The sequence below is a fragment of the Choloepus didactylus genome, chromosome 5 (genome assembly GCF_015220235.1).
Source record: "Choloepus didactylus isolate mChoDid1 chromosome 5, mChoDid1.pri, whole genome shotgun sequence".
In the NCBI taxonomy this organism is placed as follows: domain Eukaryota; kingdom Metazoa; phylum Chordata; class Mammalia; order Pilosa; family Megalonychidae; genus Choloepus; species Choloepus didactylus.
The window spans coordinates 146802221-146813618 of NC_051311.1; positions in this window are offsets into that span (position 1 = coordinate 146802221).

Genomic DNA, 11398 nt, shown 5'->3' on the forward strand with positions numbered 1-11398 from the left:
TATATCTTACCTTAAGGTTAATTTGCCTGTTATTAATATCATTATATCAGCTTTCTTTTGAGGAGTGTTTTCATGGCATATATTTTTCTCTTATTTTACTTTCAATCCTTTTGGGCTTTTGTATTTATAGTATTTCTCTTTTAAGAAGCATATCAATGAGTTGTTTATTTTTTTAGTTCAGTCTGATTATCTTTTACCTGGAGTACATAATATAATTATTGATATAATCAAGTTTAATCCAAATCCATTATTTGATTCTTTTTAAAAGCCTGTCTAGTCTTCTTTTGGAATAGCTAACTATTTTTACTATATTTCCAACTTCTGTTAGCTTGTTAGCTATACATGCATTTATTATTGTTTCTCAGCCTCAGCATTATTGACATTTTGTGCTGTATAATTCCTTGTTGTGAGGTGCTTTCCTGTAATTGTAAGATGTCTAGCTGTATCCTTGGCCTCTAACCATCAGATGCCAGAAGAAATCCCCTCCTCCAAGTTGTGACAATCAAAACATGTCTTGACATTTCCAGATTGTCCCGCGTGGGCATATTTGCCCCTGGTTGAGAACCACTGTCCCGGGGATTACAATACACAACACTAGTACTTTTACAGGTTCTCGTATAATGCAAGAACATTCTAACATTTTAGCTCCATTTAAACCCTCCTTCATTTTGTGTTAATGTTTTATGAATTTCAATTATATAACACTACTTATAGTTGAAATGTATACATATAAATATACATATATAAATATACATATATTTAATTCCATAGACATTTATGTTGTTGTTTTAAATAGTCAATATTCATTGAGATTTACCTAAATTCTGTCCATTCAATTTTTCTTATATTAACATGCTTCCTTCTAGCATCATTTTTCTTCTGCCTGAAGAATTATCTTTCATATATTTAAGTCTGCTAGTGATGAATCTATCCTTTTCTGCATGCCTGAAAATGTTTTTGTTTTTCACCTCCTCCTTTTGTTGTTGTTTTTTGGAAGGAGACTTCCTTTCTGTTGGCTTGCTGTTCCTGTTAGATTTCCCTTGGCCCTTTCCCTGGACACTGGCAACTGGTTCTGGTCCCCAGCTCCCCTTTTCAGCTTCCTTCTGCCCCACAGTTTTCCTGCAGGATCTGGCCCTGCTCCAGAGAGACACTCGCTGGAGACACTGAACCACCAGCCAGCTGTACTTGTTGCCTTGGATGTCAGTGCCAATGCTGTGGGGGAGGATTGAGAGGGTCCATAAGGGGAAGGCTGAGGGTGGCACATGGCTGCAGTGGGGTGTGCTGGGAAGGTAGCTCCTCTGTTGTTATCCAGGGTTCCAGGAGCTTTGGACTGTGCCTGGCTGTGCTGCGGGGATACCATTAGCTCTGGATGGGCTTCCAGGAAGACTAGAACTGGTAGGTATTTATGACTTTTATTTCATGTAAGCAAAATTGGATCTCTCTTCCTAATCCCTTCTCCCTCCCTCCCTTGTCCTCCCTCCTCTCTCTTTTTCTTTCTCTCTCTCTTTCTGTCTCCTCCCTGACACAGCTCAGCTCTTGCTTGCAGTGTCTCTCTCATTCTCACATCTCACTAAGGCCTACCAGAGGCCTCTTGCAGACCTTTGTCAGAAGTAGAATGGCTCTGTAGGGTTTACTGCTCCCCTCCTCTTCCCCCTTTTTGTCTCTTGGAAAAGGCCCTTGGGAACTGCATAGCCTTCAGTGAGCCAGGGTGAATTTGGGGTCACCTTATTCAAAAGAATAAGGCCAAGTGGACCTGATTCCTCCTAACCTTTTAGGGAATAACAAGTGAAGATCTCAGGAGCCCTCATATCAGCCTGGAAATCAGGTTGGGTGGGGGTACACAAGGTTGCTACAAAGCATATTAAACAGAGTTTAGGGAAGTACTTGGGAAGGAGTCTTTATGTAGAACTGGAAAGTCCATTGGGGAAGCTGTTTCCTAATATTCTTTGTGTTTGTTGAATGAAGAAACTCAGAGGGCTGGGCTGTCTCTAAAAGAACTGATGGGTTAAAGGGAAAGTAGTAACCTTGAGCTTAATGGAATAATTCAGGGCTGTATTTAACTTCATACTTTCCTCTTCTGTTTAATGGGATGATAGGTGCCATCCCAGTGCCCCGTAAGCCCTGGTGTTGTTTTCTGGACATTATTTTATTTGACACCTCTTGAAGTGTTGCAGTTGAAATTGATGATGGGTACAAAAGCCCTCTCAGACTAAATCTTAAGCTCATTTGACCTCAATATATGTTGATTTAGACTCCCAGTCCCTGAAGTGGCTGTGTGTGTGGCCTTTTAATTTAGAAGATACCCTCTAGAACTGAGAAGTTCTGGACTCTGGGATGACTTTGGCCCTTAATTCAAGATTATGGTTCCTTTCCAAAGCATCTCGTTAAGAACAAGTCCACACTTGTCTGGGGTATGTGGAATACAAGGGAAAGCTGTGGGTATGCTGGTAGCTACTAGTGGCTTTTTCTGTCCCCCTCAGAAACTCTTGCAACTAAAATTACCCACAACTCATTAAACAGAATGACAAATGCCTCCTGTCGTTTCAGACCAGCCTGAGACTGAAACCATTACAGTCCACTTGCCTCTGCATTAAAATTAGATTTATGTGATTTTAGTAATGTTTATTAGCCCTTTAAGACTGAGTATGATGTGAACTACAATTTGGGCAGCTAGAATCGTGAACCAGGACAAAAGAGAAGTTTCAATTTGTCTTGTTACTTCCAGCATTTTGTAGCCTGTCTCCACTAGGAAGGTGACATGCTACCTGAGTGCTTCTGAGATTTCTTAATAAAATGGTCTGTAAATTTTTTAAAAAGTAGTTAACTTCCATTTTTGAAGGACATTTTCTAAGTTGGCAGTTATTTTCTTTCAGCACATTAGTAGTGTTATCCCATTGTCTTCTGGATTCCAAGTTTCTGTTGTAAACTGGCCATCATACTTATCGTTCAATTAAAGGGAATATATCTTTTTCCTCTGGAAGTTTTAACTATTTCTGCAGTGTCTTTGCTTTTCAGCAATTCAGTTATTTCTGTTTAGGTTTTCTTTGTATTTTTTCTACTCAAGCTTGTAGAGCTTCTTGAATCTGGCTTAATATTTTTTAACAGTGTTTCAATTTCCTAAGCTGCTCAAAACAAATACCAGGACACGGGTTGAGTTAAACAATGGGAGTTTATTTGCTCATGGTTTTGAGGCCTAGAAAATGTCTAAATCAAGGCATCATCAAGGCAATGCTTTCTTCCTGAAGACCAGCTGCTGGCGATCCTTGGCTCTACTGTCATATGGCAAGGCACACAGCGGGATCTGCAGGTCTCTCCCTTCTCTAATGGGTTTTGGATTTTGTTGATTTCAGCTAACTGGCTATCTCTCTGTGTGTCTGAATTTCATTCTCTTATAAAGGGCTCCAGTAGTAGGATTAAGACCCATCTTCAGTGAACTATGTCACACCCTAACAGAAGTAACCTCATCACAAGGTCCTGCTTACAAAGGGTCCACAGCCATAGGCATGGATTAGATTTAAGAACCTTTTTTTTCTGGGGCTTGTATGGCTTCAAGCCACAAAAATCGGTATTGGAAAATTCTTTGCCAGTTGTCTTCAAATATTGTGTTGCTCCATTCTCTCACTTTTATTTTTTTGGGGGCCATCAATCACACTGTCCTTGGGTCTCTGGAGCTCCTTTCTACTTTCATTTTCCATCTTTTTTCTGTCTGTGGTTCAATCTAAGATTTTCTGTTAGCAATCTTCCTGTTAATTCTTCTGCAAGGTCTAATATACTGTTAAACCCACATACTGAATTCTTAATATTATTTATTACATTTTTCAGTTTTAGGATTCCTCCCTTTTTTTTTTTTTTTTGAAATTCCAATTCTCTGGTGAAATTCTCCATCTTTCTTTGATTTTTTGGTATATATTAATTACAAATATCTATGTCATTCTGGGTGTCATTATTCTTTGTTTCTCATTATTTACCCCCAATGTAAGCATAACTTAGGAGGCAGAAAATGCCTCAAGAAGGGTTTGTTCCCAGAATGTCCAGTTCTCCTCAATGAATGTCCCTTCTCTACAGGACTTCGGTTTGTGTTTGGAAACTTTGCTTTTTCAAGGACACCTCTTCCTTGGCCTCTCTCTGAAGCCTTTGAATGGTTTATTGCTGTTTTTATATTTTATCCAGCATTTATAATTGTTCTTAGTGGGAGGGTTGTCTGATAGCCACTACTCCATCATAGTCAGAAATAGAATTCCTCTTGTGTTTGTTTTTTATTTATTTTTATCTGAGAAGTTATAGGTTTACAGAAAAATCATGCAGAAAATATAGATTTCCCATTTACCTGCCCTCATGCACACAGTTTTCTCTGTTATTAATACTTTGCCTTAGTGTGATGCCATTGTTGCAATTGGTGAAACAATTTTATTGCAATCATACTATTAACAATAGTCCATAGTTTGCTTTGAGTTCAGTGTTTATCTTGTACAGCCCTATGGTTTTAAAAAATATTATTTTAATAACATATATAAATTTTAAATTTTCCCTTTTAACTGCATTCATATATATAATTCAGTCATGTTAATTACATTCACAGTGTTGTGCTACAATTAACTCTATCCATTACCAAAATTTTTCCATCACCCCAAACAGAAACTTTGCGCCAATTATTGATTAACTCCCCATTTCCTACCCCACCCTGGCCCCTGGTAACCTGTATTCTAGTTCCTGACTCTATTACTTTGCTTATTCTAATTATTTCATCTCAGTGAGATCAAGTACTTTTGTTGTTTTGTGTCTGGCTTATTTCACTCAACATGATGTCTTCAAGTCTCATCCATGTTGTTGCATGTATCAGAACTTCATTCCTTTTCACAGCTGAATAATATTCCATTGTATGTTTATACCATATTTTGTTTAATTATTCATCTGTTGACAGACAATTGAATTGCTTCCAACTTTTGGCAATTGTGAATAATGTCACTGTGAAAAATGATACGCCAATATCTCTTTCAGTCCCTGCTTTCAATTATTTGGGGTATACACCTGGAAGAGGGATTGCCAGGTTATATGTAATTCTATACATAACTTTCTGAGGAACATTGAAACTATTTTCCACAGCACCTGCATCATTTTACATTCCCACCGACAATGAATGAGTTTTTCTATTTCTCCAAATCCTTTTCAACACTTGGGATTTTCCACTCTAGTGGGTGTGAAAAGGTATCTCATTGTGGTTTGGTTTCCATTTCCCTAATTGCTGATGATGTTAAGTATCTTTTCAAGTGCGTCTTGGCCATTTGTATATCTTCTTTGGAGAAATATCTATTCAAGTTTTTCACCCATTTTTTATTTGGGTTGCTTGTCTTTTTTTTGTTGAGTTGTAGGATTTCTTTACATATTCTGAATATTAAACTCTTACTAGATGTGCGGTTTTCCAGATATTTTCTCCCATTCTCTAAGTTTTTTCCTACGATCATGATGAAGTCCTTAAATGCACAAAAGTTTTTAATGCTCATAAAGTTCTATTTATCTACCTTTTCATTTGTTGTTTGTGCTTCTGTTGCTCTAAGAAATCATTGCTTAATACAGGTCCTGAAAGTGCTTCCTTAAGTTTTCTTTTAAGAATTTTATAGTTGTGGTTCTTTAATTTAAGTCTTTGATTGATTTTCAGTTAATTTTTTATATGGTGTGAGATAAGGGTCCACCTTCATTTGTTTGCATATGGATATCGGGTTTTCCCAGCACCATTTGTTGAAGAGACTATTCTTTACCAATTGAGTGGACTTGGCACTCTTGTCAAAAATCAATCGGCCATAGATGTGCAAGTTTATTTCTGAAATCTCAATTTTATTCCATTGGTCTATTTGTCTGTCCTTGAGCTAGTATCATGCTGTTTTGATTACTGGAGCTTGGTAATAAATTTTAAAATTGGGAAGTGTGAGTCCTCCTTCATTCTTCCTTTTCAAGATGATTTTGGCTATTTGGGACCCCTTATCTTTCCACATAAATTTGGTGATTGCCTTGTATGCAAAGAAGGCTGTTGGAATTTTGATTGGGATTGCTGAATCTTTAAATTGCTTTGGGTAGAATTGAAATCTTAACCATATTTAGCCTTCTAGTCCATGAAAAGGAATGTCCTTTCTTTTATTTAGTGTATTTTTTTCTTTGGCTGCTCAAGCAAATACCATGCAATGGATTGGCTTAAACAAGGGGAATTTATTGGCTCTCAGTTTTGAGGCTAGGAGAAGTCAAAAATCAAGGTGTCATCAAAGTGATGCTTTCTCCTAGAAAGCTCTGGCGCTCTTGGGCTCACTGATGGTGATCCTTGGTCCTTTGCTCTTGTCACATGGTAACGTGCCTAACAGCCTCTCCTGGCTTCTCCTTTCTCTTTCGGCTCTGTTGACTTCCAGTTTTTGGCTGCTCCCTCTGGCTTTCTTGCTCTCTATGACTTTCCATGTATGTCCCTCAGTAACAGGAATTAGATCCCTCCTGATTTGGCTGGGCCACACCTTAACTAAAGTAACCTCATCAAAAGGTCCTATTTACAAGAATTCATACCCATAGGAATGGATTAAGTTTAAGAACATGTTTTCCTGGGGTATATAGCTCCAAACCCCCACATTTAGATCTTCTTTGGTTTCTTTTAGCAATGTTTTGTAGTTTTCCATTTTACATCTTTGGTTAAATTTGTTCCTATATATTTGATTCTTTTAGTTGCTATTGTGCATGGATTTTTTTCTTGATTTCCTCTACAGATTTTTCATTACTAGTGTTCAGAAACACTACTGATTTTTTGAGTGTTGATCCTGTACCCCACCACTTTGCTGAATTTTTAAAATTAGCTATAATAACTTTGTTGTGGATTTTTCAAGATTTTCTATATTTAGGATCATGTCATTTTCCAATAGGGAGTGTTTAACTTCTTTCTTGCCAATTTGGATGCTTTTATTTATTTCTTTTTTTCCCTTTTCTTTCTTTCTTTCTTTTTTTTGCTTAATTACTCTGGCTGGAACTTCAGTACAATGTTGAATAACAGTGGTGACACTGGGCATCCTCATCTTGTTCCTGAACTTCAGAGGAAAGCTTTCAGTGTTTCACCATTGAATATGATATTATTTGTGGGTTTTTCAGATAGGCCCTTTATCATGTTGAGGAAGTTTCCATCTATTCCCAGTTTTTCTAAGTGTTTTTAACAAGAAGGGATGCTGGATTTTGTCAAATGCTTTTCTGAATCAATTAAGATGATCATGTAGTTTCTTTCCTTCATTCTTTAATGTGGTATATAGCATTAATCAGTTTTATTATGTTGAGGCAAACTCACATACCGGGGCTAAATTGACTTCCTCATGGTGTATAATTCTTTTAATATGCTGTTGGATTTGGCGTCTAATATTTTTTTGAGGATGTTTGCATCTATATTCATAAGGGATATTGGTCTGTGATTTTCTTTTCTAATGGTATCTTTAGCTGGCTTTGGTATAAGGGTAATGTTGACCTCATAGAATGGGTTAGGAAATGTTCCATCCTCTTTAATTTTTTGGAAGAATTTCAACAGGTTTGGTGTTAATTCTTCTTGGTATGTTCGGTAAAATTCACCAGTGAAGCCATCTGCTTCTGGGCATTTCTTTGTTGGGAAGGTTCTGATTACTGGTTCAATCTCTTTACTTGTTATTGGTCTCCTATTTCTTCTTAAGTCAATGTAAGTAGTTTAGATGTTTCTAGTAATTTGTCCATTTCCTCAGGGTGTCTAATTTGTTTGCATATAGCAGCTCATAATATCCTCTTATAATCCTTTTTATTTCTGTGGAATAGGTATTAATGTTCTACTTTCATTTCTGATTTTAGTTATTTGCATTCTCTCTCATTTTTTCTTTGTCAGTCTAGCTAAAGCTTTGTGGGATCTTTTCAAAGAACCAACTTTGGTTACACTGATTCTCTCTATTGTTTTTTAAATTTCATTTATCTCCACTCTAGTCATTGTTATTTGCTTCCTTCTGATTGATTTAGGTTTAGTTTGCTCTTCTTTTGCTAGATCATACAGTCATGAGGTTATGTGTCTGTTTTAAGATCTTTCTTCTTTTTAAATGTAAGCATTTAGAGCTGTAAATTTCTCTCTCAGCACTGCCTTTGCTGCACCCCATAGGTTTTGGTGTGTTGTGTTTTCATTTTCATTCACCTCAAGATATTTCCTAATTTTCCTTGTAATTTCTTCTTTGACTCATGAATTATTTAATAATGTGTTTAATTTCTACCTATTTATGAATTTTCCAGTTCTCCCACTGCCTTTGATTTCTAGCTTCATTCCACTGTGGTTGGGAGAAGATACATTGTATGATTTCAATATTTTAAAATTCATTGAGACTAGTTCTGTGGCCTAAAAAATGATCTATCCTGGAGAATGACCCGTGTAACTAGAGAAGAATGTGTATCCTATAGCTTCTGGGTAAAGTGTTCTATGTGTATCTATTAGTTCTAATTGGTTGAGTGTATTGTTCAAGTCTTCTATTTCTTACATGGGCTCAGGGCCTATGAGAGCCTCTATTCCAGGAGATCCCAGTATGTAGCCAGCAACTTCCACTTTAGTGGCAAATAGTGTTAGGCTAAGGAGGGCAACATCTAGATCTTCTGTCTAGATGTTCTATCCATTATTGAAAGTGGTATATTGCAGTCTCCTACTATTAATTTAGAACTGGCTATTTCTTCCTTCAAAGGGGTTAATATTTCTTCATAACTGTTGGCTCTGGCATTAAGGTGCATATCTATTTATAATCCTCCTATCTTCTTATTGAATTGATCCATTAATCAGTATATCGTGGTCTTCTTTTTCCCTTGTAACAGTTTTTGACTTAAAGTCTATTTTATCTGATATTAGTATAGCTACCCCAGCTCTCTTTTGGTTAGTATTTACATGGTAATTTTTTCCCATCCTTTCACTTTCATCCTACTTGTGTCTTTGAATTTAAGATGAGGCTCTTGTAAACAGCATATATTTGAGTCGTGTTTTTTATTCATTCTGCTAGTGTCTGTTTTTTGACTGGACAGTTTAATTTGTTTACATTTAAAATAGCTATGGATAATACAGGAATTTCTTCTGCCATTTTGCTATTTGGTCTTTGTAAGTTTTATACCCATTTTCCCCCTCAATTCTTCCAATAATGTCTATATTCATATTTATATGATTATTTTATTTTACCATTTTGAATCCCTTCTTATTTCCCTCTGTATATATTTTACAGATATGTTCTTTGTAGTTGCTATGGGGCTTAAAATTCCTATCCTAAATCAACAACAATCACATTTGGTTTTATACCAATTTAAGTTCAATAGCACACATTAACACTGTTCCTGTACCCCTTATCACTCACATTTTTGTTTTTCTTGTTAAAAATTATATCTCTCTACATTTTATGTCCACAACAATAGATTCATCACTAATTTTTATACAATTGCATTTTAGAAATTTTAAGTAGTAAAAATGGAGTTAGACACCGAAATATACAGTACTTAGTTCTCCTCTCATTTATAGTTACCCATATGGTTACCCCTACAGGAGGTCTTCGTTTCTCTATGCTGCTTTGCTCTATCTCTAGTGTTCTTTCCTTTCATTCTGAAGGAATCCCTTTAGCATGGCTTGCAGAATTGGTCTAGTAGTGACAAACAAACTCCCTCAGCCTTTGTTTATCTGGGAATGACGTAATCTCCCCCCTCATATTGGAAAGACAGTCTCTCTGGATAGAAAATTCTTATTTGGCAATTTTTTCCTCGACACTTTTAATATTTTGTCCCATTGCCTTCTTGCCTCCATTTGGGCTGATGAGAAACTGGCACTCAATCTTATTGGAGCTGCCTTGTACATAGCATATTGCTTTTTCCTTGCAGCTTTCAGAACTCTTCCTTGTCTTTGGCATTCAAGAATTGGACTCCTATGTCTCTGGGTGTGGTTTTCTTCAAGTTTATCCTTTATGGGGCTCGTTGGCCTCTTGAATGTGCATATTCATGTCTTTCATTAAATTTCAGAAGTTTTGTGACATTATTTCTTTAAATATTCCTTCTTCACTTTTCTCTTTTCCTTGTATATAAAGGTGCACTTGATGGTGTCCCATTGGTCTTTTCGTCTCAGTTCACCTCTTTTCATTCTTTTTCTTCTGCTCCTCAGCCTAAATCATTTAAATAGTCTTGTCTTTAAGTTCACTGATTTTTTTCTTCTGCCAGCTGCTGTCTGTTTTGAAACCCTTTAGGGAATTTTTCATTTCAGGTATTATGATCTTCAACTCCAGTATTTCTGTTTGGTTCCTTTTTAAAATTTCTGTCTCTTTATTGGAAATCTTATATTGTTTATTCATTATTTTCTTGATATCCGTTAGTACTTTCTCTGTGATTTCCTTTATCTCCTTGGTCATACTAAATGTTATTAAAAAAATCTTTGTCCAGTATTTCCAAAGTCTGACCTTCTTCATTGATGATTTTTAAATTTTTATCTTATTCCTTTTGATGGACCATCATTTCCTATTTCTTTCTTTGTCTTATTTTTTATTGCACACTGTACATTTGAAGATTTTAAAGTGTTAACACTGGGATTTAGTCTCTGAGATGTCTATTCCTTAGTTTATATCCAGCCAGTGTTATGACAGAGATTTCCTGGAGTGCTGGAATTTAACAAAATCAAACGAACCAATACAAAAGCCACATTCATAGTCTTTGCAAATTGGCTCTGTATTGGCTGGTACTTTCTTTCAGAGTTTAATCTTCCTCTCAGGAAGGTCACCTTGAGGTAAAAATAAAGTGCAAGTTCCTCTTCATTTTTTCTTAGCCTGTGTTGTCTTGGACTTGTGCTTGCTTGTGGGCTGAGGAATTCTGTTTACAGGAGTCAGTGGCCCCTGGACTTCCAATGAAATAGACTTTCACTCTCCTAGGTGCTCTATGGTATCTCTAAACCCAGTAATCCTTTGCCCTAGACTGCTTTGACTTAACTGTTTCTTATACTGCTTTGGCTGTCTGCAAGCTGCTTATGCCTGTAGGGTAGGTTCTGAGAAGGCAGGTCTGAGGAGCGTTTCATTTCTCAGTCTTCCAGGCTCCCACTGGATAGATAGGCACCAACACACAGGCACCTCAGTAGGCACATGGGGGAACAAGGCAGGGTCCCACAGTGTCAGTGCAGGCTGGCTTCACACTGCACCAGGGAGGGGATGGTAGGGGGCAGCAGGGGAACCAGAAACTTCTCCTACCATTTTTTAAGCTGTGCTTTCTTGACTTGACACTATCCCCATTACTACAACCTTTGAACTGTTTTCTGGAGTTTTGAGGTAGACGGCTTTGTCAGTTTTTGCTAGTTGTTCAAATATTCTGTAGAGGAATGACACCCTGCAGCATCTTACACTGCCATCTTGGTTGGCCAGGCTTTGTTTCATTTATA